General features: G+C 42.8%; 1 protein-coding gene across 2 annotated transcripts in view; it reads right to left on the bottom strand.

Annotated features, from left to right (window-relative positions):
- The window catches only part of NPHP3 (nephrocystin 3), a 227,965-nt gene that overhangs the window by 15,735 nt on the left and 193,969 nt on the right, over nt 1–18,261 (bottom strand). The gene's annotated exons all lie outside the window — the stretch shown is intronic.

Genomic DNA, 18,261 nt, shown 5'->3' with positions numbered 1-18,261 from the left:
TGCCGTCTGCCGCATCATTTACAAGTTAACGTGTGTCTATATACTAAATCTAATGATGGGAGGGGGGGCGGGTAACGAAAGCCTGGGGAGAGAGCAGCAATTGATTTTGCAACCTTATTGACAATATTTTTTAAATACTGATTTTTTTAAAAAAAAAATTCAAATGTGCAACTGAGCTTCATATTCTTTTTTTAGAAGTCCATTTATCAAAAATGGTTAACATATTTTGGACATACTCATATTCTTCAAATACTACTCTTATATAACTGTGAAACTGAGCACTTGTACAGTTCCCATTCATTGCAACGGGTGTTAGGACTTTTGAAGTCCCTGCTCCCATACAAGGTGTACAAGTTTTCTAGCTCCCTCCTCCCTGTTGCCAAATCAGATGAAAAAGAAACATAGGAATGTTTTGTCCTGCAGAGCATTTGCCTTTGAAGCTTCCTACTCAACTGAAACTGGCAGGTGTTCCATCAACATCAGTGTCACCTTGTCCTTTAGATTTGTATTTTGCTTAATGCTGGTAACCTTGAACTTGTTTGTGCCTTTAACCTGCATTTTCCAAATTATTGACACCCTTAAATTTATTAATGTTGTCAAAGCATTTAGACTCTGTTGCGTTATGGTAAATAATACAAATAATTCAGATTCTATATTCCCAAAGTCAAGGATGACACAGCTATTAAATATGTCCTTTCCTTCTCTGTTAGCTTTTGTTTATGTGACTGTTTCTTCCCTTTCACCTCCCTTTAGAGTTCTCAAACAGTAGATATATATCCACATATCTATATCTTTATCTAGATATATAAACACACACACACAATGTGTACATTTACCTGTAATGGGTTAAACAATGAAAGGGCAGTTCATCATGTTAAAATCTACAAGTGCTCATCAAATCATATTGTGCTCTATAAATAATATAGACTTCTTCTGAAACAGTGGTTATCAGGCCATAATAAATGGCCGCAAGCAAAGCATGCAGAACAAATGTATATAGTGAATGGTTATTTCAGATCATTCCAAAGTGATGAAACGGATTGTAAAAAAACAAGTTAATCACTAGATATCATTCTTTAAAATATCAGACTAAGGTCAAATGAAGATGTTCCCACAGAACTTTACTCCAGAATTTCCACTTTCCCCCCACTCGTGTCATATAGGGAAGCTATATGACATTAAAGGGAGTGGGCAGTGCTGTGGTCTAAACCACTGAGCCTCTTGGGCTTGCTGATCAGAAGATTGGTGATTCAAATCCCCACGATGGGGTGAGCTCCCATTGCTCTGTTCCAGCTCCTGCCAACCTAGCAGTTCGAAAGCACACCAGTTCAAGTAGATAAACAAGTACCCCTGCAGCGGGAAGGTAAACGGCATTTCTGTGCGCTCTGGTTTCCGTCACGGTGTCCCGTTGTGCCAGAAGTCTCATAAGGACTGCTGGACTCTGCTGCCCAGGAGGACTCTCCTGTATGTGAGTGTCTGAGGGCCCTGCTCCTTCCTGCCACTCACCATCTGGCCTGGGGCGGGGCCTGAAGCCTCATAAGAACTGCTGCGCTCTGCTGCCCAGGAGGACTCTCCTGTGTGAGTGTATGGGGCCCTGATCCCTCCTGCCACTTACCACCTGGCCCAGGGCAGGGCCTGACGGGCCTCACTAGGACAGTTGCTGTTACTGCTGGAGCGGTGCAGAGTGCTTTTAAAATGTTTTAAAATTTTTATTTTGAATTTTTTGTATGTGGGTGGGTGGGGTGGGGTGGATGTTTATTGGGCCTGGGAATTTGTTTGATTTTATGTTTTTGTAATTTTTGTAATTTCTATTGTTTTTTGTTTGTATTGTTTTATTTGTGTTGTTGTTGTTTTTTTTTAAAGGGGTTATTTTGTTCTTAAGGGGAGGGGTCAGGGCTGCCGGGGAATGGGCCCCAGCCCACAAAATGGCTGGGATATGTTTCACAGGGGGGAATGCACTGGGACAACCGATCTCAGTGATCACGGGTAGGAGGAGGAGTTACGCTAAGACCAGACCATGTCATTACAGAGGAGGCAGGTTTAGTCGTTGTCTGAGGACTATCCCTGCCTCCGGGTCTGGTCCTGACCGGATGAATACTAGAATCAGCAAGGGATACCCACATGACCTGAAAGTGTTGCTGTGCAATGCCAGGTCAATGATTCATAAGACCACTGCCATCCATGACTTGATCATGGATGGAGGACTTGACCTGGCATGTGTAACAGAGACTTGGTTGGATGAAGCAGATGGGCCTATCCTTGCCGCTGCTTGTCCACCAGGTTTCTCTTACGCACAGCAACCCAGGTCATGTGGGCGGGGGGGGGGGTTTGCAGTGATTTTTAGGAAGTCATTAGTTTGCACCAGGCGTCCTATTGGGAAGACCCAGTTTTCTGAGTGCATGTTCTGGAAGTTGGGCAATAGGGGCAGTACAGGATTCCTTTTGGTGTACCGACCTCCCCGCTGCACCAAGGATTCCCTGCCCGAGCTGCTTCAGGTCGTGGCGGATGTTCTCCTGGAGACACCTAGCTTGGTTGTCCTAGGGGATTTTAACATCCATGCCGACACGACCTTACAAGGGGCCGCTCGGGACTTCGTGGAAAGCATGGCCTCCATGGGGCTGTCCCTGAATAAGTCTGGCCCAACCCATAGCCGCGGACATGCCTTGGACCTGGTCTTTACCTCTACGGATATTGGTGATCTGACACTAAGTAAAAGTGAAATGAAAGAAGTGCCATGGTCAGACCACTTCCTGGTGCAACTGGACTTCTCTGCGACCCATCCCCTCTGCAGGGAGGTGGGACCGATTCGGATGGTCCGCCCCCGCCACTTAATGGATCCAAATGGTTTCAAGAGAGTGGTAGGGGATGCTTTATCCCATGTTGATGGCCTTTCAGCTGATTCCCTGGTGGCCCGCTGGAATGTGGAGTTAACCAGGGCTATTGACTGTTTGGCTCCGAAGTGCCCTCTCCGATTGCATGGAGCCCGGAGAGCCCCGTGGTTTTCCACGGATCTGAGGGCAATTAAACAATCGTTGAGACGGCTAGAGCACCGGTGGCGGATAACTCATTCTGAATCTGACCGGACACAGGTTAGAGCTCAATGTCAAGCCTACCAAGTGGCGATAGCGACAGCGAAGAAGACTTTCTTCACCGCCTCTATTGCATCTGCAGAAAACAGCAGCAGGAGACTCTTTCAGGTGGTTCACAATTTAGCAGAACCACCTGTAACATCGGGGCCCAGTATGGGCCACATGTTCTCCTGCAATGATTTTGCAAATTTTTTTGCAGATAAAATTGCTCAGATTCGGGAAGAAGTAGACTCCACCGTGGGAGCAGGGCCGGGGCGGGAGAGTGCTAGAGTCCTGTCTGGTCAAGTTGTGTGGGATCAATTCCAATCTGTTACCTCCGAGGATGTAGACAGGCTGCTTGGACGAGTGAAGCCAACCACCTGTCTCCTGGATCCTTGCCCATCCTGGCTTATAAAAGCTAGCCGGGAAGGACTGGGCGATGAGCTTCGTGGGGTGGTGAATGCTTCCCTCCGTGAGGGAGCCTTCCCAGACCCGCTGAAAGAGGCGGTTATTAAACCGCTTGTTAAAAAACCATCTTTAGATGCGGCCACGATGGCCAATTATCGCCCAGTCTCAAACCTTCCATTCTTGGGCAAGGTGATTGAGCGAGTGGTTGCTGAACAACTCCAGGCACGCCTGGAAGAAGCGGACCATTTGGATCCCTTCCAGTCGGGATTCTGGCCTCATCATGGGACTGAAACTGCCTTGGTCGCACTGGTTGATGATCCCCGGTGGGCTAGGGACAAAGGTGAGAGCTGTTTCCTAGTTCTGCTGGATCTCTCAGCGGCGTTTGATACCATCGACCATAACATCCTTCTGGACCGTCTTGAGGGGCTGGGAGCTGGGGGCACTGTCATACAGTGGTTCCGCTCCTTCCTCCTGGGCCGTGTTCAGAAAGTGGTGGTGGGGGATGAGTGTTCAGACCCCTGGGCTCTCACTTGTGGGGTGCCTCAGGGTTCTGTCCTCTACCCCATGCTTTTCAACATCTACACACAGCTGCTGGGAGAGATCATCAGGAGGTTTGGGCTGGGTGTTCATCAGTATGCAGATGATACCCAGCTCTACCTCTCTTTTAAATCAGAACCAGTGAAGGCGGTGAAGGTCCTGTGTGAGTGTCTGGAAGCAGTTGGAGGATGCATGGCGGCTAACAGATTGAGGTTGAATCCTGACAACAAAGAAGTACTGTTTTGGGGGGACAGGAGGCGGGCAGGTGTGGAGGATTCCCTGATCCTGAATGGGGTAACTGTGCCCCTGAAGGACCAGGTGCGCAGCCTGGGAGTCATTTTGGACTCACAGCTGTCCATGGAGGCACAGGTCAAATCTGTATCCAGGGCAGCTGTTTACCAGCTCCATCTGGTACGTAGGCTGAGACCCTATCTGCCTGCAGACTGTCTCGCCAGAGTGGTACATGCTCTGGTTATCTCCCGCTTGGACTACTGCAATGCGCTCTACGTGGGGCTACCTTTGAAGGTGACCCGGAAACTACAACTAATCCAGAATGCGGCAGCTAGACTGGTGACTGGGAGCGGCCGCCGAGACCATATAACACCGGTCTTGAAAGACCTACATTGGCTCCCAGTACGTTTCCGAGCACAATTCAAAGTGTTGGTGCTGACCTTTAAAGCCCTAAATGGCCTCGGTCCAGTATATCTGAAGGAGCGTCTCCTCCCCCATCGTTCTGCCCGGACACTGAGGTCCAGCTCCGAGGGCCTTCTGGCGGTTCCCTCACTGCGAGAGGCCAAGTTACAGGGAACCAGGCAGAGGGCCTTCTCCGTAGTGGCGCCCGCCCTGTGGAATGCCCTCCCATCAGATGTCAAAGCGATAAACAACTACCTGACATTCAGAAGACATCTGAAGGCAGCCCTGTTCAGGGAAGTTTTTAATATGTGACATTTTAGTGTATTTTTCATCTCTGTTGGAAGCCGCCCAGAGTGGCTGGGGAAACCCAGCCAGATGGGCGGGGTACAAATAATAAATTATTATTATTATTATTAATTATTATTATTATTATTTAGTCCTGCTGGCCACGTGACCCGCAAAGCTGTCTATGGGCAAATGCCAGCTTCCTCGGCCTGAAAGCGAGATGAGCACCACACCCCATAGTCGCCTTTGACTGGACTTAACTGTCCAGAGGTCCTTTACCTTTATCTATATGACATTGTTCTTCTGTGCTTTTTCTGTGTTCCTATGGTCTCTTTCTAGAACTTGCCCAACCTGATATTTTGGGAGAGAGGGGAGTAGAACCAAACAGTATCATGATCTCCGCAGCTGTACTGTAGATCGTTTTGGCACGGCAGTTCTGCCTTTCTGAAGGGGCGTAGCTTTGACACATGCACCTTAATCCAAACAAGTCAAAGGTGCTCCAGTTCAAGAGAACATATCTGAGAACATATTTGCTGTGGCAAAGTCAGTCAGAGATATTAGCGTTTACATGGTGGCAGCAGAATACCAGTAGTTGGGAGAATATTTGAGGTTCTAGGAACCTAGAACTGGGGACCCTATAAGGCAAATAGGGTTTGAGAGAACCTTTTGCCAAGCAAAAGGAGATTGGTGATTTGAATTAAAGGGCCCTCTTGCTCCTAAAGTGATGGACTTGGGCAGGGGAAGGTGCCTGTTTGTCAGGTGCTTTGGGGGGCAGGAAAGCCCTGCCCTCACCTGCATGACATCAGTCGTAGGGTGAGTGGCTATGGTTTGCCCAAAACAGCTTCATGGGCCAAATGGGAAAGTCTGATGGGCCGAGAATAAATAATTAAGAAATCACCTCAGAAGCTGGTGGTCTCTTGCTTTGCCTCAGAGAACAGTACAATCATGTAAAAGGTTGGAGGCAACCATGAACACAAACAGCAAATGGACTTTTAACGTAATTTAAAATAAACACTACAGATATAGAAAAATATTATAACCTCTATAACCTCTATCACCCTAACAACCAGGAACACTCAGCTCCTGTCTTGCTGTCCTTAGTTGCCCTCTATTAACTAAGGAGCATGATTGTGACCATAATGGATGCCTATGTCCTTTCAAAAAAGCTCTCGCCAAGCTACCTGACCAAATACTCCTGAGTAAGCTTAGCAATCATGCAACAAGAGGAGAAGTCCTTCTCTCCGGATCAGAAATCTGTTAAGCAGCAGTGTTACGGGTGAGCAGTGAGCTGGCAGGATCAGAAGAATCTTTATTTGCATCAGCCACTAGCCATTGCAATAAAATAAAATGTACTGAAGATAGAGGCAAAAACTTAACTGTACAAAATACATTTTGGAGGTTTACATCAATAATCAAATAATAGATCTTATTCTAATTGCCCCTGCTAAAAAACCTTACAGTTTTTGCTGTCATCATGATCTGCTCAAAGAAAGGACACGGTAGCAATAGTTGAGCAACAATAATAGAGGGGTAACAACCTCACTTCTCAAATCTTTATGAAGCATGCAAGCCAGAAGCACATGAGCCACTGACTCAATACTGCCATCTCCACATGGACAAAACCATTTTCCCAGTGGAATTTTTTGAAATCGACCCTCAAATACAGCCGAAGGCAGAATATTCAATCTTGCGAAAGTGAAAGCGCGTCTGTATTTTGGAATTGTTAAATTTTGCAAAGAGTTTGCCAACATGTCAGAATAACTAGGTAGAAAATAATCATACCATGGACAAAATTTCCTTATTGTGGCCAAATTATTCTGTCGCTCAATATCATATAGGCACTGTCTAATTAAATTATTTCCTTTACTGAAGCCCCAATATTAACAACTGTTGTTAAACCTGAAAAGTAAAGCTTTTAGTTGACAATTTTAGTCCAAGCACTCTCATGACTATCTTGCGATACTAAGGGTAGTAGATCATTGGGGTTTAAATTTAGCCGAAGTCAATAATTAAATGTCCTACGCCAAATCTGTAATTCAACAGAGGGGAGATTAGCTCCAAGTTCAATGAAGCATTTGGAACACAGGATGGAACGGGGGGGGGATTGCCTTAAGAACTTAGATTGAACAGGTTCTGTAAATCCAAGGTGAGTGCCTGTCCAAATCTGAGCCCCGTATAATAACTGTGCTTGGGGTTTAGCTTTAAACACTTCAAGAGCTGATGGTCTGTGATTGCCAAGTGAGGTGGCAATGTTTGCCAAGGAGACTGAAATGTTCAGGGTTGTTAAACCCAAAAGAGATTGTGAAGAGCTTCAAAAGGACCTCTCCAAACTTAGTGGGTGGGCAATTAAATGTAAAATGCAGTTCTGTGTAAACAAGTGGAAAGTGATGTATGCTGGCATTTAAAAAATCTTAATTTTACATTTATACTTATGGGGTCTGAACTGGTGGGGAATGATCAGGAACAAGACCTTGTGTTTATAATGGCTGCTTACCCAGGGACGCGGGTGGCGCTGTGGGTTAAACCACAGAGCCTAGGACTTGCTGATCAGAAGGCCGGCGGTTTGAATCCCCGCAACGGGGTGAGCTCCCGTTCCTCAGTCCCTGCTCCTGCCAACCTAGCAGTTCAAAAGCACGTCAAAGTGCAAGTAGATAAATAGGTACCGCTTTGGCGGGAAGGTAAATGGTGTTTCCGTGCGCTGCTCTGGTTCCCCAGAAGTGGCTTAGTCATGCTGGCCACATGACCCGGAAGCTGTATGCCGGCTCCCTCGGCCAATAAAGCGAGATGAGCACTGCAACCCCAGAGTCGGTCACGACTGGACCTAATGGTTGGGGGTCCCTTTACCTTTACCTTTACCTTTATCCAGTCCTGGGATGGGTGGCGGTTGTGGCTCTTAGTCAGGGGTCAACAGGGGGCCGGTCTACTGTCCCTCAGACCTTGTAGGGAGCCAGACTATATTTTGGAGGGGGGGGATGAACGATTTCCAATGCCCCACAAATGACCCAGAGATGCATTTTAAATAAATGGACACATTCTACTCATGTAAAAACACGCTGATTCCTGGACCATCTGCGGGCCAGATTTAGAACGCAATTGGGCCGGATCCTGCCCCCGGGCCTTAGTTTGCCTACCCATGCTCTTAGTGGTGGGCTCTGAGCCTCAGGGAGCAACGCTGGTCTGGGCGATCCCCAGGTCAGCCGCTTAGAATGGCAGGAGTTCCCACTAGCTGTAATTTGAATTTTGGCCAGTCATTTTGAATACTGTGTACAAAAACCTCACAAAGGGTATTGCAGAGTTGGAAGGGGTTCAGAATAGGGCAACCAAAATAATCAAGTGACTCACCTCTGAAGAAAGTTTTTAGTATAGCGAAAAGGTGACTGAGAGGTAACATGAGAGAAGTTTATAAAATTATTCATTGCATAGATATAGTGGCTAGGGAACAGTTTCTCCATCACTCTCTCTCCAGCAGTAGAACTCATGGACATCCAATGGAGATTAATGCTGGAAGAATCCGGACAGATATGTGGAAGTACATCTGGAGATGCAATGAGGTTCAGGGTATTGTTGTTGTTTAGTCGTTTAGTCGTGTCCGACTCTTCGTGACCCCATGGACCAGAGCACGCCAGGCACTCCTGTCTTCCACTGCCTCCCACAGTTTGGTCAAACTCATGCTGGTAGCTTCGATAACACTGTCCAACCATCTCATCCTCTGTCATCCCCTTCTCCTTGTGCCCTCCATCTTTCCCAATATCAGGGTCTTTTCCAGGGAGTCTTCTCTTCTCATGAGGTGGCCAAAGTATTGGAGTCTCAGCTTCAGGATCTGTCCTTCCAGTGAGCACTCATGGTGTTCTATCATATGCGGTGGGCTTGTAAAAGAGTACTGGGAAATAATTTATAATGACCTGAAAAAAAATGTTTTAAAGTACTCCCCCTGCCCCCCCCCCAAAAAAAACCCATAGTCCTTTTTGTTGGGGATAATTCAGATGGAAATTCCAAGGTGTCAGATTCCCAGACGTTATTTATGTATGCCACTACTGCAACCCATGTTTTGTTAGCCCAAAAATGGAAAACGAGTGAGGTCCCAACCAAAGAAGAGCGGCAACTTAAACTGATGGAATATATGCAGCCAGCAGACTTAACATATAGAACAAGAGAACATACGTTTAAAGAAGATTGGAAAATGTTTATTGAATATCTGGTTGAAAATTGTGTATACTTAGAAACACTGGTAGCATTAAGATAAATTCAACAGTGTAAATAAGTTTTGATGGATGTAACAATGGAATATTCAGGTTTAGGTTATGCAGGGATGTATGGCATGCAAACTGAACCACGGAAGGAGAAGAAGGGGTTCCCATAGGAGGCAGTCATGACAACTTAGATGTCTGAGTTCAATTTCTGCAAAGGGTTAATGCCATTATGGCCCACTGGTGGTTGTTTCCCCTTGGCAATAAACTTTTTAACATTCTCTTGTTCAATGAGCACTTAATCTATGGAGCTAATGGTATTGTGTTGTGCTGATGTCCTCCTTGACTGACCATGCTGTGGAACCTTGATGTCCATGATTATTTGCCCATGCGAATACTTCAAGTGAGACTGTGAGATTCTATGCATAGCTATCTATGCAGAATATCTTATCGATACGCTTGGTCTATGGTTGCTCCCATCACTTTCATATCTGTACCTCGGTCCTGGATGACTTATTACGTGCACTAGCAACCAGGAACAGCCAATATGGCAGAGCACTGGTGTATTGCTGCCTGCCTAGCCATTAGCAGAGACTAGAGTGTCCTTCCTTTTGGAGAAGAATCATGGGGCACAGCCTCCAGGCATCTGTTGGGTGGCAAGTGTGGTCCTCCAGCCCTACAGAATTTGACCCCTCCTCCTCTGCCTGATGTTCTTCCTGGAAGTCTGAGACTGCAACCTCCCCATTATCTTTGGTTCCCTGCCCATAAGCAGAGACCTAAGTGTCCTTGCTTTTGGAGAAAAACCATGGGGCACAGCCTCCAGGCAAGTGTGGTCCTCCAGTCCTACACAATTTGGCATTTCCTATTCAGTTCTTGACTTTATTATAAAAATACATAAATCAGTAGCCATCAAGTTAAACTCTAAGATCAAATAATAATAATAATAATAATAATAATAATAATAATAATAATAATAATAATAGATTTTATTTATATCCCGCCCTCCCCAGCCGAAGCCGGGCTCAGGGCAGCTAACAACAATCAAATAATCAAACAATCAAATAATCCAATATTCTAATAACATTTCATTATAAAAATTAATTAAAATCAAATTGATGGCAACCGTTAAGCAAAATTCTTTGCAGGTTGCCAGAGGAGAGAGTCAGGCTGCGCCCTGACCAAAGGCCTGGTGGAACAACTCTGTCTTGCAGGCCCTGCGGAAAGATGTCAGGCCCTAGTCTCTTGTGACAGAGCGTTCCACCAGATTGGAGCCGCAGCCGAGAAAGCCCTGGCTCTAGTTGAGGCCAGCCTAACCTCTCTGTGGCCTGGGACCTTCAGGATGTTTTTATTTGCAGACCGTAGGTTCCTCTGTGGGGCATACCAGGAGAGGCGGTCCCATAGGTACGAGGGTCCTAGGCCGTATAGGGCTTTAAAGGTTAAAACCAGCACCTTAAACCTGATCCTGCACTCCACCGGGAGCCAGTGCAGCTGGTATAGTACCGGATGAATGTGATCTCGCAGTGAAGACCCCATAAGGAGTCTCGCCGTGGCATTCTGCACCCGCTGGAGTTTCTGGGTCAGTCTCAAGGGCAGCCCCACGTAGAGCGAGTTACAATAATGCAGTCTGGAGGTGACCATCGCGTGGATCACAGTGGCTAGGTCAGGGTGAGAGAGATAAGGGGCCAACTGCTTAGCTTGGTGGAGATGAAAAAATGCCACCTTTGTTATAGCTGTAATCTGCGCCTCCATAGAGTGGGAGGTATCGAAGATTACACCCAAACTCTTAACGGACGGTGCTGGCACTAATTGCACCCCTGCAAGAGATGGGAGTTGCCCCCTCAATCCCATATCGTCCTGTCCCAGCCAGAGGACCTCTGTCTTCGAAGGATTTAACTTCAACCGGCTCCCACGTAACCATCCAGCCACAGCTTGCAGACATCTGGTCAGTGTGTCTGGGGCCGAGTCAGGATGGCCATCCATCAACAGATAGAGTTGGGTATTTTAAACAATTGTATGCACAAGGGCCACAAAAAGACTCTGATATAGAACAATTTTTGGAGAAAAATGGACTGAAGGAAATTTAGAGCGAGGGTAAAGTACTTTTGAATCAGAAAACAACAGAACAAGAAATAGAGAGTGCCATTCAGAGTATGCAACTGGGCAAATCTCCAGGGCCTGATGGACTGACTTCCAAATACTACAAAGCTTTAAAGGAATGGATACTTCAACCTCTAAAGGAAGTCTGTAACGAGATCCTTGAGGGGGAAAAGGCACCTAATACGTGGAAAGAGGCCTATATCACGCTTATACCGAAGACAGAGACTGAGAAGACCCAACTTAAGAACTACCGCCCAATTTCTTTACTAAACGTGGATTACAAAATCTTTGCTGACATTCTAGCTAGAAGATTGAAAAAGGTATTGATGGGGGAGATTCATAGGGATCAAGCAGGCTTTCTCCCGAGAAGACATCTATCAGATAATGTAAGGAATATTATAGACACTTTGGAGATGTTAGAAGTTAATATAAATACAAAAGCTGTTTTGATATTTGTGGACGCGGAGAAAGCCTTTGACAACATTTCTTGGACCTTCATGAAGAATAATCTCCATGGTATGGGGGTAGGTCAAGGGTTTGAAAACGGTATAGGCGCAATTTATTCTGAACAAAAGGCTAAGCTTATAGTGAACAATGTGATTACGGAAGAACTCAGAATTGAGAAAGGGACACGTCAGGGGTGCCCAATTTCCCCGTTACTTTTTATTTCGGTCCTGGAGGTTTTGTTAAATATGATAAGAAAGGACCAGTTGGTCAAAGGGGTTCAGGTCGAAGCAAAACAATATAAATTGAGGGCTTTTGCAGATGATTTGGTACTCACACTACAAGAGCCAGAATCTAGTACTAAAAGAGCTCTGGAACTGATGCAAGAATTTGGTCAATTGGCAGGATTTAAATTAAACAAGCTAAAAACTAAGGTATTAGAGAAAAACTTAACAGATATTGAGAAAGAGAAGTTTCAGAAGGAGACAGGTTTAACTGTGGTTAAGAGTGTAAAATATTTGGGGATCAACATGACAGCTAGAAATAGCAACTTATTTTTTTTTTTATAAATATTTATTAAGGTTTTTACAGAAAAGAAAAAAAAAGCATCCAATAACAATAAACAGTATTACTTTGTTTGACAAAATTTCATATCCTCTTTGAACTTCCTCACGCCTCCCACTCCCATTTGCATCATTAATAAATCTTGTCCAGCAAATTATCATCTTATTTCCGAATTTTAAAACCGCTTATTTAATTTCAATAAAATTGTTCTCCTGCAAATTTGTTTTTCTTAATCTCTCTTGTCATCAGTTTCTAATCTATTTTAGTGATGGCCAATTATTTATAACTAAGCATCTTTTTTAACATTCCAATAATTCATAATGTTTTTGTAAGTAAATCTTAAATTTCTTCCAATCTTCTTCCATCCTTTCTTCTCCCAGGTCTCGGATTCTGCCAGTCATCTCCGCCAGTTGCATATAGTCCATCAGTTGCATCTGCCATTCTTCCAGTGTGGGTAGATCTTGAGTTTTCCAATTCTTAGCGAGTAGTATCCTTGCTGCTGTTGTCGCATACATAAAGAATGTTCTATCTTTCTTTAGCACCTTCTGGTCGATAATGCCCAGAAGAAAGGCCTCTGGTTTCTTGGTAAAGGTATACTTAAATACCTTTTTCAACTCATTATATATCATTTCCCAGAAGGCCTTCACCTTAGGGCAAGTCCACCAGAGGTGGTAGAATGTTCCTTCATTTTCCTTACATTTCCAACATTTGTTATCTGACGAATGGTATATTTTAGCAATTTTAACTGGGGTCATGTACCATCTGTATATCATTTTCATTACATTTTCTTTCAAGGCATTACATGCAGTAAAGTTCAGCCCAGTGGTCCACAACCTTTCCCAATCCTCAAACATAATATTATGCCCAATATCCTGTGCCCATTTTATCATAGCCGACTTAACCATTTCGTCTTGTGTATTCCATTTCAACAGCAAGTTATACATTCTTGAAAGTACCTTGGTCTTAGGTTCTAACAGTTCTGTTTCCAACTTCGATTTCTCCACCTGGAATCCTAACTTTTTGTCACTTTTAAAAGTTTCCTTAATCTGAGCGTAGTGTAACCAGTCTCGCACTTTGTCCTTCATTTTCTCCATACTCTGCAATTTCCAATTATCTCCGTCTTTTTCTAACAGTTCCCAATATTTTGGCCAGTAGGCTTCCATATTGGTTCCTTTTCGGGCCTTAGCTTCCAAAGGTGAAAGCCACCTTGGTGTTTTATTTTCCAGTAAGTCTTTATATTTAATCCAGACATTAAACACTGCTTTTCTGACAATATGGTTCTTAAAGGCCTTATTGATCTTAACTTTGTCATACCACAAATATGCATGCCAACCAAAAGCATTGTTGTAACCTTCGAGATCTAGCACATCAGTGTCCTCAAGAAGTAGCCAATCCTTTAGCCAGCAGAAAGCTGCGGCTTCATAATACAACCTTAGGTCTGGCAGGGCAAAGCCCCCTCTTTCCTTTGCATCTGTTAATATCTTAAACTTGATTCTGGGCTTTTTGCCCTGCCAGACAAATTTGGAAATATCTCTCTGCCACTTCCGGAAACACTCTGTTTTGTCCACAATTTGCAATGTTTGAAACAAAAACAACATCTTTGGCAGCACATGAGATGACATACTTTTTTTTTTAAAAAAAAAATATTTATTAGGGTTTTTACAGAAAAAAGAAAACATCCAATAACAATATACAATGTTACTTTGTTTAACAAAATTTCATATCCTCTTTGAACTTCCTCACGCCTCCCACTCCCATTTGCATCATTAATAAATTTTGTCCAGCAAATTATCATCTTATTTCCAAATTTTAAAACCGCTTAATTACAATAAAATTGTTCTCCTGCAAATTTGTTTTTCTTAATCTCTCTTCTCATCAGTTCCTGATCTATTTTAGTGATGGCCAATTATTTATAACTAAGCATCTTTTTTAACATTCCGATAAATCATAATATTTTTGTAGATAAATCTTGAATTTCTTCCAGTCTTCTTCCATCCTCTCTTCTCCCAGGTCTCGGATTCTGCCAGTCATCTCCGCCAGTTGCATATAGTCCATCAGTTGCGTCTGCCATTCTTCCAGTGTGGGTAGATCTTGAGTTTTCCAATTCTTAGCGAGTAGTATCCTTGCTGCTGTTGTCGCATACATGAAAAATGTTCTATCTTTCTTTAACACCTTCTGGTCGACAATGCCCAGAAGAAAGGCCTCTGGTTTCTTGGTAAAGGTATACTTAAACACCTTTTTCAACTCATTATATATCATTTCCCAGAAGGCCTTCACCTTAGGGCAAGTCCACCAGAGGTGGTAGAATGTTCCTTCATTTTCCTTACATTTCCAACATTTATTGTCTGACGAATGGTATATTTTAGCAAGTTTAACTGGGGTCATGTACCATCTGTATATCATTTTCATTACATTTTCTTTCAAAGCATTACATGCAGTAAAGTTCAACCCAGTGGTCCACAACCTTTCCCAATCCTCAAACATAATATTATGCCCAATATCCTGTGCCCATTTTATCATAGCCGATTTAACCATTTCGTCTTGTATATTCCATTTCAACAGCAAGTTATACATTCTTGAAAGTACCTTAGTCTTAGGTTCTAACAGTTCTGTTTCCAACTTCGATTTCTCCACCTGGAATCCTAACTTTTTGTCACTTTTAAAAGTTTCCTTAATCTGAGCGTAGTGTAACCAGTCTCGCACTTTATCCTTCATTTTCTCCATACTCTGCAGCTTCCAATTATCTCCGTCTTTTTCTAACAGTTCCCAATATTTTGGCCAGTAGGCTTCCATATTGGTTCCTTTTCGGGCCTTAGCTTCCAAAGGTGAAAGCCACCTTGGTGTTTTATTTTCCAGTAAGTCTTTATATTTAGTCCAGACATTAAACACTGCTTTTCTGACAATATGGTTCTTAAAGGCCTTATTGATCTTAACTTTATCATACCACAAATATGCATGCCAACCAAAAGCATTGTTGTAACCTTCAAGGTCTAACACATCAGTGTCCTCAAGAAGTAGCCAATCCTTTAGCCAGCAGAAGGCTGCGGCTTCATAGTACAACCTTAAGTCTGGCAGGGCAAAGCCCCCTCTTTCCTTTGCATCTGTTAATATCTTAAACTTAATTCTGGGCTTTTTGCCCTGCCAGACAAATTTGGAAATATCTCTCTGCCACCTCCGGAAACACTCTGCTTTGTCCACAATTTGCAATGTTTGAAACAAAAACAGCATCTTTGGCAGCACATTCATCTTAATTGCAGCAATTCGGCCTAATAAAGAAAGCTTCAGCTTTGCCCAACTTTCCAAGTCTCTCTTAATTTCCGACCAACATTTTTCATAATTATCTTTAAATAGACTCAGATTTTTAGCTGTTATATTTACCCCTAGGTACTTTACCCTTTTCACTAATGATAATTCTGTTTCTCTCTGAAACCGTTCTGACTCTGTATCTGTCATATTTTTCCCTAGCACCTTCGTTTTTTGTTTATTTAACTTAAATCCTGCCACCTGACCAAAATCATGTATCAGTTGTAATACTCTTTTCGTACTAGATTCTGGCTCCTGCAATGTCAATACTAGGTCATCTGCAAAAGCTTTTAATTTATATTGTTTCGCTCCGACCTGGATCCCCTGCACCAGCCGGTCCCCTCTAATCAAATTCAAGAGCACCTCCAGAACTGAGATAAATAACAGAGGGGAAATCGGGCAGCCTTGTCGTGTTCCTTTTTCAATTTTAAATTCTTCTGTTACCACATTGTTAACTATCAATTTAGCTTTTTGTTCTGAATATATTGCATCAATCCCATTTTCAAAACCCCGCCCCACTCCCATTTCTTTTAGATTTCCCTTCATAAATTTCCAAGAGATGTTGTCAAAGGCCTTCTCCGCGTCTATAAATATCAGTACTGCTTTAGTGTTTATATCTGTTTGCAAAAGTTCCAAAATGTCAATAATGTTCCTTGTGTTTGCAAACATGTGTCTACCTGGGAGAAAGCCGGCCTGGTCTTTATGGATTACTTCATTTAAAACTCTTTTAAGTCTGCCTGCTAAAACATCAGCAAATATTTTGTAATCCACATTTAGAAGGGAGATGGGGCGGTAGTTCTTAAGTTGTGTTTTTTCAATTTCTGATTTTGGTATCAACGTGATAAAAGCTTCCTTCCACGATTCCGGCGCCTTCTTTCCCTCCAAAATTTCATTGCTGACCTCCATCAAAGGTTGAATCAAATAGTCACTCATTGTCTTATAATACTTGGAGGTCAGACCATCTGGTCCTGGAGATTTGCCCAGCTTCATGTTCTGAATGGCAAGTTCAATTTCCTGTCGTGTTATTTGACTGTTCAGGAGTGATCTATTTTCTTGTGTGAGTTTTTTAAGACTATTTTTCTTCAAAAATTGTTCAATCTCAACCTCATTTTGCGGCCCTTGAGTATATAGTTTCTTAAAATATTTCTGGAAAGATTTCCTGATTTCCACAGGGTTCTGAATATTTCTTCCTTCAATTTCTAAATTTGTTACTGTATTCAACTTTTGTCTCTTCTTCAACTGCCAGGCCAGCAGTTTCCCACATTTATTTGCCGATTCAAACGTTTTTTGTTTCATTGACTTAATCTTCCATTCTATTTCCTGATTTATCAAGTTAGAATATTGCGCCTGATGGAGTTTAATTTCTCTCAGAATCGGCTGCGACTTCGGATTTCCTCTTAGCTTCTTTTCCAATTCTTTTATTTTTTCCAAAATCTTATCTTTCTTTTCATTTTGTTTCCTTTTCTTGATAGCATTCTGTTGTATTAAGAACCCTCTCATCACAGCTTTGCTTGCGTCCCAAATTGTTCTTTTTTCCACCGTTGTGTTCAAATTTATTTCAAAATAGTCTTTCAAAACTTTTTGGGCCTTTTTAACAATCTCCTGATCTCTGAATAAATTGTCATTCATCTTCCATCGAAAGGAGCCGGTTGGTAATAATGTCAGATCCATTTTCAAAGCGTTATGGTCGGAGCAGGTCTTTGGGCAGATTTCCACTTTTCTGACCTTAGGTGCCAGACATCTAGTAATCCATATTTGGTCGATTCTTGTCCAAGTCAGATGTGCTTCAGAGAAGAATGTTCCTTCCTTTTCCAAGGGGTTTCTCGTTCTCCAAATGTCAATCCGAAATAGCAACTTATTTAAAGATAATTATGAGAAATGTTGGAAACAAGTGAAAAAAGATCTAGAAATTTGGTCAAATTTAAAGCTTTCCTTGTCTGGTCGAATAGCAGTTATAAAGATGAATGTATTGCCTAGAATGTTGTTTTTGTTTCAAACTTTGCAAATTGTGGACAAAATGGACTGTTTTAAGGGTTGGCAGCAAGACATTTCTAAATTTATCTGGCAGGGCAAAAAACCCAGGATAAAATTTAAGATTTTAACTGATGCAAAGGAAAGAGGGGGATTTGCCCTGCTGGATTTGAAACTTTATTATGAATCAGCAGCTTTCTGCTGGTTAAAAGACTGGCTGCTTCTCGAGAACACAGACATTTTGGACTTGGAAGGATTTAATAATTCTTTTGGGTGGCATGCATATTTGTGGTATGACAAGGTTAAGGTGCATAAAGGTTTTTAAAAACCATATCGTTAGAAAAGCATTATATAATGTTTGGATGAAATACAAAGATCTGCTGGAGAATAAAACTCCAAGGTGGCTGTCACCAATGGAGGCTAAAGCCTTGAAAAAACTTAATATGGAGGCTAACTGGCCAAAATATTGTGAAATCTTAAAACAGGAGGGCGACAATTGGAAGTTGCAGAGTTTTGAGAATCTAAAAGACAAAGTCCGAGATTGGCTTCATTATTATCAGATATTAGAGGTCTATAAACTGGACAGGAAAATGGGCTTTCAGGTGGAAAAATCAAAACTGGAAACAGAGTTGCTAGAACCCAATACTAAGAATTTGTCAAAAATGTATAACTTGCTGTTGAAGTGGAATACGCAGGATGAAACAGTGAAATCAGCTATGATTAAGTGGGCTCAAGACATTGGTCATAATATTTTGTTTGCTGAC

The sequence above is a fragment of the Podarcis melisellensis genome, assembly GCF_964234715.1.
Source record: "Podarcis melisellensis genome assembly, chromosome: 12".
In the NCBI taxonomy this organism is placed as follows: domain Eukaryota; kingdom Metazoa; phylum Chordata; class Lepidosauria; order Squamata; family Lacertidae; genus Podarcis; species Podarcis melisellensis.
The sequence above is the reverse complement of the archived record's forward strand: the minus strand, read 5'-3'. Positions and strand labels throughout refer to the sequence as shown.